The following is a 13,012-nucleotide window of genomic DNA, read 5'->3' as shown; positions in this document are numbered from 1 at the left end:
TCTCCATAAGAACAAGGGGAAGGAAGAGCAATTTTTCAAATTCTTGGACATTTTCAAGAAGTTGCACATAAATATATCATTTGTAGAAGTACTAGAGCAAATGCCTTTGAATGCCAAGTTTATGGAAGACTTGCTTTCAAAGAAGAAGAAATTGAAGGAGGATGCTACAATCACCTTGATTGAAAAATGTAGTGCTATTTTGCAGCAAAAGTTGCCTCCAAAGTTGAAAGAGCCGGATAGCTTCACAATCTCCTGCACTATAGGGAATGTGACCATTGGAAAGGCTTTATGCGACTTGGGGGCCAACATCAACTTAATGTTGCTCTCCATCATGAAGAAATTAGGAGTGAGTGAAGTTAAAATTACAAGAATGACTCTCTAACTAGCTGACCGATCTATCAAGTACCCACATGGTATAATGGAAGATATGTTGGTGAAGGTGGAAAAACTAATTTTTCTAGTAGATTTTATTATCTTGGATATGGATGAAGATTTTGAAGTGGCCGTGACCCTAAGAAGACCCTTTCTAGCCACTAGAAGAGCGTTGATTGATGTACAATAAGGTCAATTGATGTTAAGGGTGCATGATGACAAGGTGACTTTCAAAGTTTTTGAGGCAATACAGCACTCGGATGATGAAATGGAAACTTGCTTTAAGATGGACATGGTAGATTCTTTAATTACAACAAAAAGGTGTGATGTAGAAAATTATGCAGACTCATTGAAGAAAGCTCTAACGAATGTAGTTATGAATAATGATGAAGAATTAGAGGAGATTGTACAACAGTTGGACGCTCAACCTATATTGCAGAAAATTACAAGTGCTGAAGAATTGGAAAAAAGCACTCCCACCTTAAATATGTATTTTAAGGGAGTATAAGGCAGCAATAGGATGATCTATTGAAGATCTAAAGAAAATCAGTCTCACATTCTGCATGCACAAGATTAAATTAGAAGACAAATTTACACCTATGGTGTAGCCACAGAGGAGAATAAATCCAGCAATGAAAGAGGTTGTGAAAAAGGAAGTGTGAAACTTTTAGTAGCGGGAATGATTTATCTCATTTCTGATAGTGAATAGGTTAACCCAGTACAAGTGATACCCAAGAAAGGAGGGCTTATTGTGACAGGGTGGAGGATGTGCATCGACTATCAGAAATTGAACCAAGCCATACACAAGGATCATTTTCCACTTCCATACATGGACCAAATGTTGGAGCGACTAGCTAGACAAGAGTTCTACTGCTTTTTGGATTGTTATTCTGGGTAAGACCAGATTGTGGTTAACCTGAAAGATCAAGAGAAAACTTCCTTCACCTACTCATTCGGTGTATTTGCATATCGTAGAATGCCCTTTGGGCTGTGCAACATTCTAGGAGTGCATGCCTGCCATTTTTCTGACATGATAGAGAAGTCTATAGAAATTTTCATGGATGATTTTTCTATTTTTGGGCATTCATTTGACCTTTATCTGAAAAATTTATCTTGCATATTGCAGAGATGCATAGAGATGAGCCTAGTTCTCAACTGGGGAAAATGTCACTTTATGGTCCAAGAGGGTATTGTATTAGGACATAAGATTTCTGCCAAGGGTATAGAGGTAGATAGAGCAAAGGTAGAAGTCATAGAAAATTTGCCACCACCATCCAGTGTTAGAAGGATAAGGAGTTTCCTAGGCCACGTTGGTTTTTATCACAGATTTATCTAGGATTTTTCAAAAATTGTTAAACCCTTTTGCACACTTTTGTACAAAGTCACTCCCTTTATTTTTTATGAAAACTGTCTGCATGCTTTTAATGTTATTAAGAGGAATTTGATCACTACACCTATTATCACTACACCTAATTGGAATCTTCCATTTGAAGTTATGTGTGATACTAGTGACTTTGCTATAAGAGCAGTTTTAAGACAAAAAATAGGTAGAGTTTTTCACACAATTTATTATGCAAGTAGGATTTTAAATGAGGCACAAACACATTATGCCACAACATAAAAAGAATTACTTGCAGTAGTTTTTACTTTGGAAAAATTCAGATCATATCTCATAGGATCCAAAGTGATTATCCACACATATCATGCTGCTCTGAAATTTTTATTTTTCAAGAAAGAGTCTAAACCAAGACTACTTCGTTAGATATTATTGCTGCAGGAATTTGATCTAAAAATTTGTGAGAAAAAGGACAAGGATAATGTTATTGCAGACCATTTGTTAAGGCTGAAAGGAACTTCATTATCATATGCAACAGAGGAGATACAAGAAAATTTTCCTGATATGGCAAATTTTAAAGGTCATGGTTTGCTGACATTGAAAGGTCATGGTTTGCTGACAAGGTAAATTTTAAAGCCTCCAATATCATCTAGAGAAATTGACATGGCAGCAGAAAAAGAAATTTTTTAAAGGTATTATAATCCAAGTCACAACGTCTCCTCTGTTTTCTCTAATTTTTCACTTTTTCTCTCATAAAATTTTCTTAAACCTCAATCTTTCTTTGAATCTGAGCTTGGAAGTTCACCTTAATTATCTTCAAGTAAGTTCTTGGAGCTTAGTTATATGTTCTTTAGTTATTTCTCTGTTTCTTACTTTCAAAATGATTTTTTTTGTGATATTTAAGAACTCCACTCTTTAAGTAAGATCCTTCTTAAATCTTTTTTTACACCTTCATTTCAAGGTAAGGAGAGTTCTATTTTTCCATTACTGAGAACATGATGTATTTTGTGCTCTTGTGGATAAATTGTTATTTGTTCTTTGTTTGTAAATATGTGTTTGAGTAAAACTATTAATGATTTAGTTCCTTGATGACTTAAGTTATATGTGGTATTGAATATGTACGTTTTGGACTGAATCCGGAGGTGTCTGACCTTCGGCATGGTTGATTGATGCATGCTATAAAAGTGAAGTTGAATAAGTAGAAAAAAAATATAATATGTGATAAGTGACAAATTTATGTTATGATAAGAAAGGAGGAAAAGAACAAGGTTATGATGAGAAAGGAAAAGTAACATGGACATGTATGGATAGTACAGAGATACACTATGAGTGTGAAAGAGGAGGCGATTTTGGAAATCTTGAAAAAATAAGGATGGCGGATGCTTTTCTTTAATTTGTGAATAACTAACGAGAGTAAAAGCACCACAGGCCTCACACTCATTTCTTAACCTAAACTCCTAACCATGCTTTTGGTAAGAAGGGACAGGTTGGTATACGTTGTATCTATGTAGCTGCGGTTAGCCAACAACTATCTATGTAAAAAATAAGACCTCAAGGGATCCCAAAGGCAAAGAATGATGAGATGAGGAATAAAAGAATCTCTATAGAAAGAATGAATTATAAGGTTAATGAGCATTGTATGTACATAAAACTTATTGTAGGATATAATTGTTATTCTGATTGATTGATGTTATTTATTCATGTATGATTTGGGGTTGATTGTGATCATATTTAGTAATGTGAAATAGGCTCATCCTTACCTAAGTGGTTGGTTAGTAGTAGATTAAATCATGTTTTTAGAGAGTGGCGACATATATGTTTTTATAAATTTGTTGTAGACTATAGTAATGAGTGAGGAACATTTTCACCTTAGAAATGACGATGAGATATAATATTCCTTTTCATTACCCTCTCAATGATAAGATCCACCATACTCTTAGTGTATATATATATATATATATATATATATATAGTTATTTATTTATATATAGATAGAGAGAGAGAGATAGTTAGAACCCTGACAACTACGAATTTTATATATACCTTTTATGATCACAACTACTTTGAAAGATTAACTTAGTTTACCTTAAAGCAGGAGACTGGTACTATGGTTTTGTTTCTTTGTAAATTATGTATGAGTTGTAAAGTATTTGTAATTATGGTTTTTAATTATCTAACTTTTGTATATTAATGAAGGTTAACATATGTATATTTTATTTCAGTCTTGGCTTAAATTTATTCATAAGTTGTGATGAAATGACAAATGTATACTCCTCTTCTATCATTTTAATACTTGTACATTTTATAAACTAAGTAATAAAGATGAAAGTTTTAAATTTTATCAAATTTTTCACTATGAATATAAGTAAATCTATTTTATTTCCTCTTTTCAATATAAATTATTTTACAAATTGTGTAAATAAAATAAGGATATTACACTTCCTACCTTTGAAAGTTGGATTCACATAGACGAATGTGCAACTCCAAGATTAGGATTCTTTGATCAAAACTACATTGATGTGAACAAAGTTTAGAGAGTAACATAAAACCTTCGAGTATATTAATCTATCCCAAAATATGGATAAACCTCTATCTAGCTCCACTGAGTCCACATAAAACTATTCTAAAACTTCAATTTATACTTAATGAACTCCATTTTACTACTAGCAGCTCTCTTTCCATTAGAAAAAGAATGACAAGCTTAAGCTTATAACAAAGTTTCTCTAATTCTCAAATTGTTGCAATAGCCTTCACACCACGACAATTTCTACTAAGAATAATCATGGCTAAGTTAGGGACATGATAAGGCTTGCCTCCTTAACCATTGAGTTCATCTTGCCATCCCGTCATTAGTAGGATCTTGAACATAATACTTTGCATTCTCCACTGTGTTCCAAAACTTGTACCATACCAAAAGGCCACTCTAGATTGTTATTGATACACTTTGTTTTTTGCATCTCTACCTTGACACTGCATTACTATTCTTCTTTCAAATTTTTTTGAGTTATAACTAGGCAAAACTAATAATTACGTTACCTAGGCCTGCTCAACTTATGTTCAAGTCAAGTTTTGTTATGGATTCAACTCCTTCTTCCATAATAAGTCCACTAGGATGGTACATAATTAATTGCTTTTCTTGGTAATCAAACTCAAATCTAGGTACCTGATAGGTGTCTAGTTCACATTATTTTTAGTGGTGTTTTGTTTGAGTTTTCTAATTTATTTGTGTTAGTTTTCCCTTTAATTCCAATTGTTTTCCTTCATTCCGCACATGTTATTCGAGTGTCTCAGTTTTGCAGGAATAGCTTTGTTATAGGTTCATAAACTTAGAAACGAGAGGCATTTGATGAAGCATTTGATGAATGGAAATGAGTTCAAGCCACTAAAAGCACAAAAATAAAGCCATATCAACTCTTGGATTGCACTATGGAGAAAAGATACATGAAAAAGAACACTCCTAAGCCTTAAAACATTGTCAAAGAGCATTTTGGTGAAGTTAAGATAAGTCCACTGCTAGTGGGTTTTTCCCACTGGCTGTGGACCTCACTGGAAAATGGCACAGTGGCGTAAAAAATCCACTACCAGTGGATTTTTCCCACTGGCCGTGGTTCTTGCTGCATGGAAGGGAAAATTGAGCATGTCTGGGTCCTTGTCATGATCCACTGGCCATGGGTTTTTCTCACTGGCAGTGGATTTTGCACGTTCTGCACTTCCTTTAATTAGCGGAGCGGTTTCTGATAAAAAAAGAAAACAAAAAAGAAAAAGGAACCACGAATGGAAAGAGTTTTTTAGTTTTTCTTGGGCAGACGGAGAAAAAGAACGAGAAGATCAAGAGATCAAGATTTTAAGAACATTGGTTTTTTGGCAGACTGAGGAAGAAGATTCAGAGGACATAGTGAGAACATTTCCTTTATTTTCGGACCCCTTTTTTGTTTTTAATTTTCTTCTATGTTGGGTTTGATTTATTGTATTGTGGCTTAGTAATCATCATTTCTATGGCACACTAAATCTCATTCTTGGGATTAAGGGAAATATGTTTTTGTATCAAATTTGAATACTTTGAATTTATCTGTTATTGGATTTTTGTTTTCTATTCATTTCCATGAGAACCTAATGCTTCTAATGGCTTAGAGATAAGGTTAGATGAGTTTAAACAATATGGACGATTGAGAGATCGACATATCGTTCGAAAAGCATGGAATTGAACCTGGGATTTGGGTTACGAAAGTAGACAAAGCTCTTTGAGGGGTAATTGGATTTTCATAAAGCGTAAGGGATCTACTTAACGAATTGAACGTGGCTCTTTGGTAATTAGGTACGTTAGTGGGGTTTCGAGAGAAATGAACTAATCAATTAAGGAAAATACACCTTAGAAATAGAAATTGAATAATGGGGAAATGAATTGCTTTAAATTTGGTACATGACATATGAACCTACCGACTCCCAAGAATTTTTAATTCATCTTGATTCTCAAGGAAGTTTTCAATCTGAATCTTTTGTCAATAGTTTTTGGTTTTCAATTCATTATGCAACATATTCTCTTTGAAATGATTTGTCTGGATAATTGAATCACTGTGAACTAGTACTTGGGCACAATCTCTGAGGGAACGATAACTTTTTATTAAGCGATACCCTGTATGCTTGCGGAACGACTATCAAGTTTTTGGTGCCGTTGCCGGGGATTGTGTTTCCCCCAATATTGGCTAAGCGGTGATTTAGTTAGATTAGACCTTTTAAATTTTCTGCATTATTTTTCTGGTTTGGGTCAATATTTTTCTGCAGAACTACACTTTGATTATTGTATTTCTGTGGATTTTGCAGGCTCTTTTATGCGAAGTACTATTAGTTTCAAAGACATCTTCGACCTCGAAATTGAACGGACCCTCCGTAAGATCAGATTTCTCCGAAGACAACGAGAGCAGAGCAAACAACAAGCCTTTGTTTCAACAAACCACGGTCAGATGACTGATCCAGAAAACAGAGCACTCCGTGATTTTGTAACACCAAACTCAATGAGTAGGAGGCCTAGCATCACAAGGCCTACCATTGAAGCGAACAACTTTGAGTTGAAGCCATCCTTGCTCTCGATGGTTCAACAAAACCAGTTTGGTGGACTGCCTTCCGAAGACCCGAATTTGCATCTCCAAATTTTCCTTGAGTACTGTGATACACTCAAAGTAAATGGAGTTTCAAGTGATACAATCCGGTTAAGACTTTTCCCGTTCTCTTTGAGAGATAAAGCTAGAGCTTGGTTGTATTCGCTTCCAGAAGGGTCAATTTCAACATGGGAGCAGTTGTCTCACGCTTTCCTCAACAAGTACTACCCACGCAGTAAAACAGACCAGTTAAGGAAACAAATCATCACTTTCATCCAAAAAGATGATGAAACTTTATATGATGCTTGGGAGAGGTATAAAGAAATGCTTCGGGAATGCCCACACCACGGGATTGAGCGCTGGTTGACCGTGCACATTTTCTATAATGGGCTATCTCCAAACCAGAAAGTGACGCTAGATGCTGCAGCTGGCGGTGCCTTCATGAGCAAAAACATGGAGGAACTATGTACTCTCTAGATGTTGTCTCTTTACTTACTGCTAAGGTAGAGACTTTGTCTGTTAAATTTGATAAACTAGGAGCAGGTACTACTAATGTTGTCTGTGAGTTATGTGGTGTTCCAGGTCACAGTATTTCAGGTTGTCAGCTTGGTGTAATCCAAAGTGCCGAGCCAGAGATGCATCAGGTAGATGCGATTGGAAACTATGGTGGGAACTATGTAAATAATTTTAGACAACCACAAGGACCACCTGGTTTCCAAAACAGACCACCTTTATTCCAAGGCAATCAAAGTAGTTACAGACAACCACAAGGATTTTAGGTCTTTAGAACGGAGTTTACCAACAAAAACTCCAGGTAAGTACTCTCTAGATGCTGTCTCTTTACTTACTGCTAAGGTAGAGGCTTTGTCTGTTAAATTTGATAAACTAGGAGCAGGTACTACTAATGTTGTCAGTGAGTTATGTGGGGTTAACATACCCACATGGGTTTTTAATTGCAACAATCAAATATGAACACATATAAACCTTCCCACATGATCAATTTCACCAAAAACAAAACAAAATATCAAGTGTGAGAAAACCCAAAACTAGAGAAAAATCCCAAAATGTGAGTGAAATGTGTTGCTTACTTGATGAATATGGTAGAAAGAGATGATGTAGATGTGATTATGGGTGAAGGAAACTTGTGGATTTGAATGGGATCAAGGAATTTCTCAAGTTAAGAGTGATTAGGAAGGATAATGTGTAGTGGTGAGGGAGTGTCTAAGAGGGAATGGAAAACACGGGTAGTGTGAGCATGATATAAAACAAACAAAATTGTAGTGGATCACGACCCACGGCCAGTGGAAAAAACACACGGCTCGTGGGTCCCTCTGATTTTATCCAAAATTGTTCACGCACTGCACCTGTTAAGACCCACTGCTAGTGGGAAAAACACACGGCCAGTGGGTTTTTCTGACTTGAAATTTTTTTTATTGTAGATGGCTGAAATCAGAAAGGTCCACTGCCAGTGGTGATTTCCCATTGGTGGTGGATCACACTGTTCATTAACTTGAAAAATGTAAAGCCTTTAAACCCCTTTATGTGTTTTTTTTTATTTTTTATTATATATATATTTTTTGTTAATTTTCTTTTTTAGAAAACAGACACACAAAGTTAAGTAAGAAAAGGAATTAAAAATAACAAATGGGTTTCCTCCCCACAAGTGCTAAATTTAACGTCTTCAGTCGAACGCTGTGCTCCGTTTGGAATCATAAATCCGACGCATCAAATAAGTCCAAGACACTTCTAAAGAGAAAGACCTTTGTCACTTTAAATGGTCCTGACCATCGGGACCTCAGTTTACCTGGAAAAAGCCTCAATTGGGAGTTAAATAGTAAAACTATATCACCTGGATTGAATGTTCTCCGTAGGATGTGACGATCATGCCATCTTTTAGTTTTTTCTTTGTAAATCCGAGCATTTTCGTATGCATCTAAACGGAGCTCTTCAAGCTCACCTGCATCCTTATGATCAAGATTAAGAGTTTTAATAGCCCAAAAAGATTTATACTCTAGCTCAACGGGTAAGTGGCAAGGCTTCCCATACACTAGCTTAAAAGGTGTAGTTCCAATGGGAGTTTTGTATGCGGTTCAATATGCCCATAAGGAATCATCTAACTTAATAGACCAATCTTTACGTGATGTATTTACCGCTTTTTGAAGAATGTTTTTAATCTCCCGATTGGACACCTCAACCTGACCACTAGTTTGAGGGTGATAAGGTGTAACTACCTTATGCCTCACTCCATATTTTTTTAGGAGGGTCTAAAAAGCTTTCTCAATAAAATGAGACCCTCTATCACTTAAGATACATTTCAGGACACCAAACCTCAGAAATATTATTTTTTTGAAAAGCTTAATAACAGTTTTAGCATCAGAATGTGGTGAAGCAATGGCTTCCACCCATTTAGACACATAGTCAACCGCTACTAATATGAATTGATTTCCAAAAGAAGAGGGAAAGGGTCCCATAAAATCAACACCCTACACATCAAACAATTTAACCTCTAATATGCTATTTAGTAGCATTTCATGCCTCTTACCAATGTTACCTGCTCTTTGGCAAGCATCACAGGTCAGGACATACTTGCGCACATCCTTAAAAAGGTGTGGCCAGTAGAACCCAGCTTGCAATACTTTTGAGGCTGTCTTGGAGGTGCTCATGTGGCCGAAAGAGAGTGGCAATGGTCTAGGATGGTGTGGACCTCATCTTCTGGAATACACCTCCTAATCAAACCATCCGCAGAATGTTTGAATAGGAAGGGTTCATCCCAATAATAGTGCTTGACATCTGCATAAAACTTTTTCTTTTGCTGAAAGCCAAGATCAGGAAGTAAAATACCACATGCAAGAAAGTTTACAAAATCAGCATACCACGGAACAAGTTGGGTACTAAGATTCAATAATTGTTCATCTGGAAAAGATTCATTGATGGGAACGTCACCCATCTCTACTTTTTCGGATGACAACCTAGATAAGTGGTCAGCGACCAAGTTCTCGGTACCCTTCTTGTCTTTAATCTCTAAATCAAATTCTTACAATATTAAAATCCACCTAATTATCCTAGTCTTTGCTTCTTTTTTATGCAATAGATACTTAATGGCAGAGTGGTCAGTGAAAACAGTAACGTGCGAACCTACCAAATAAGATCTAAACTTATCGAAAGCAAAGACAATGGCAAATAGTTCTTTTTCAGTTGTGGCATAGTTTACCTGAGCATCATCCAATGTTCGACTGACATAGTGGATAACATGTAGCTTTTTATCCTTCCGCTGCCCAAGCACAGCCCCTACTGCGTAATCACTAGCATCACACATCAACTCGAATGGGAGTTCCCAATCGAGGGGCTGCACAATAGGAGCGCAGACCAAGGCCTGCTTAATCCTGCAAAAAGCCTCCAAACAAGATGAATCAAAATTAAAAGCCATATCCTTACCCAAAAGATTTGTGAGAGGCTTTGTGATTTTTGAGAAGTCTTTAATGAACCGCCGGTAGAAACCGACATGTCCAAGAAAGCTCCGAATACCTTTTACATTTATAGGTGGGGGCAATTTTTCAATTACCTCCACCTTAGCCTTATCAACCTCTATGCCTCTCTCAGACACCAAGAACTATGCCTTCCCTTACCATGAAATGACATTTTTCCCAGTTCAAGACCAAATTGGTCTCTTCACAACGCTGCAAGACTTGGCACAGATTTATTAAACAGTTATCAAAATCCAAACCATGCACTGAAAAATCATCCATAAAGACTTCCATCACGTTTTCAATAAGATCAAAAAAAATGGCCTGCATACACCTTTGAAAAGTCGCAGGTGCGTTACATAAGCCAAAAGGCATACGCCTATATGCATAAGTCCCATAAAGGCAAGTGAAGGTAGTCTTTTCTTGATCAGATGGGTGGATGGGAATTTGGTACAAACCTGAATACCCATCCAAATAACAGAAATAAGAGTGCTTTGCAAGCCTCTCTAGCATTTGATCAATAAAAGAAAGAGGAAAATGATCTTTTTTTGTGGCGCTATTTAACTTCCTATAGTCAATGCACATGCGCCAACCAGAAACAGTCCTAGTAGAGATTAATTCATGTTTATCATTTTCTACCACAGTCATCCCTCCCTTTTTAGGCACCACATGAATCGGGCTCACCCATTTGCTACTAGTAATAGGGTATATAACTCCAGCATCCAGCAATTTTAAAATTTCTTTCTTAACCACTTCTTGCATTTTTGGATTTAATCTCCTAGGTGGTTCTACTGTGGGCCTACTCTCATCTTCTAATGTGATTCTATGCATGCAAAAAGAAGGGCTAATCCTCTTAATGTCATCCATTGTATAACCTATTACCTTCCTATACAACCTAAGTTGTTTCAAAAGCTTTTCAGTTTCACATGGGTTCAAATCAGCATTAACAATCACAGGATATGTGGAATTAGGACCAAGAAACTCATACCTCAATGAAGTCGGTAAAGGCTTTAATTCTACCTTGGGGCTCACCACTTTACCACACATGACCTCAGTGTCATGTTTTAGTGGGGGATATTCTTCAGAGCAATTAGATGTTCCTGCAGGCTTAATTACAAAAATAGATTCAAGTGGGTCTTTAGGAAGAGTTTCTTCCTTCACCACTTGGTCAACAAAATCCACACTACAACAAACATCATCATTAAAAGATTTTTTTAAAGCATCCTTCAAGCTAAAATCAACCTTTTGGTCTCCAACTGTCAGAGACAATCTACCATTCTTGAAATCTATTACCGCGCCTGCGATTGCCAAAAATGGCCTGCCTAGGATAATGGGGATCGTGGAATCCTCATCCATTTCTAACACAACAAAATCGGCAGGTATGAAAAATTTTCCTACCTTGATAGGAACATCCTCTAAAATGCCTATAGGATATTTAACAGACCTATCAGCTAGTTGTAAAGACATCCTAGTAGGCTTCAACTCACCCAATCCTAATTTTTCAGAAATAGACAATGGCATTAAGCTAACACTAGCTCCTAGATCACATAATGCTCTATTTATAGCCATGTCACCTATCGTACAAGGAATAGAGAAACTACCTGGATCCTAAAGCTTGGGTGGTAACTTCCTTTGGATCAGTGCACTGCACTCCTCAGTAAGCGCTATTATACCATCTTCCTCTATTTTTCTCTTATTTGACAAAATGTCCTTCAGAAACTTCGTGTAGGTGGGCATTTGCTGCAAAGCATCTGTGAAAGGAATATTGATATACAATTTTTTTAAAACCTCAAGAAACTTACCAAACTGTTTGTCCAACTTGGCCTTGGCCAAAAGCTGAGGAAATGGAATCAGAGGTTGATATGGCTTAACCTCCTCCTTTTTCTCACACGGTTTCTCCTCCTCAATTACCGGATTAGATGGAGATTCATCCAATTTCTTCTCCTCCTTAGCTTCCTCTTTTGTCATGCCAACCGGACCATCATATTGAGTACCACTCCTAAGAGTGATAGCCAAGGTGTGATTGGATGGTCTCGCCTCAGGCTTTCCAGGAAACATCCCTGGTATTCTCATGGAACTGGAGGCTTGTTGGGCAATTTGAGTTTCCAAGATCTTGTTGTGGGTGGCCAATGAATCCACCTTAATAGTTAAATTTTTTATGGCCTCAGAGAACTCATCATTTTGTTTGAGTTAAGTAGCCACCAACGTTTCCATCATGGACTCCAATTTTGTTTTTTGTGGAATGTAGGGTCCTTGTGGTTGTCTGTAACTACTCTGATTGCCTTGGAATGGAGGTGGTCTGTTTTGGAAACCAGGTGGTCCTTGTGGTTGTCTAAAATTATTTCCATAGTTCCCACCATAGTTTCCAATCACATCTACCTGATGCATCTTTGGCTCAGCACTTTGGGTTACTCCAAGCTGACAACCTGAAATACTGTGACCTGGAACACCACATAACTCACAGACAACATTAGTAGTACCTGCTCCTAGTTTATACAGACAAAGCCTCTACCTTAGCAGTAAGTAAAGAGACAACATCTAGAGAGTACTTACCTGGAGTTTTTGTTGGTAAACTCCGTTCTAAAGACCACTGGTAGGTGTTCTAGGCAACTTCTTCAATGAGATTATAGCCTTCCTCCATGTTTTTGCTCATGAAGACACCGCCAGCTGCAACATCTAGCGTCACTTTCTGGTTTGGAGATAGCCCATTATAGAAAATGTGCACGGTCAACCAGTGCTCAGTC

General features: G+C 37.0%; 1 non-coding gene across 1 annotated transcript; it reads right to left on the bottom strand.

The window, feature by feature from the left end:
* Window positions 1–7,051: 7,051 nt before the first annotated feature.
* On the bottom strand, window positions 7,052–7,157 carry LOC113864075. The gene has a single exon (XR_003504679.1). It is a non-coding gene; the product is annotated as a small nucleolar RNA R71 (small nucleolar RNA).
* Between the last annotated feature and the right edge of the window lie 5,855 nt (window positions 7,158–13,012).

The sequence above is a fragment of the Abrus precatorius genome, unplaced genomic scaffold, assembly GCF_003935025.1.
Source record: "Abrus precatorius isolate BTA unplaced genomic scaffold, Abrus_2018 Scaffold3, whole genome shotgun sequence".
NCBI classification, from domain to species: Eukaryota; Viridiplantae; Streptophyta; class Magnoliopsida; order Fabales; family Fabaceae; genus Abrus; species Abrus precatorius.
The sequence above is the reverse complement of the archived record's forward strand: the minus strand, read 5'-3'. Positions and strand labels throughout refer to the sequence as shown.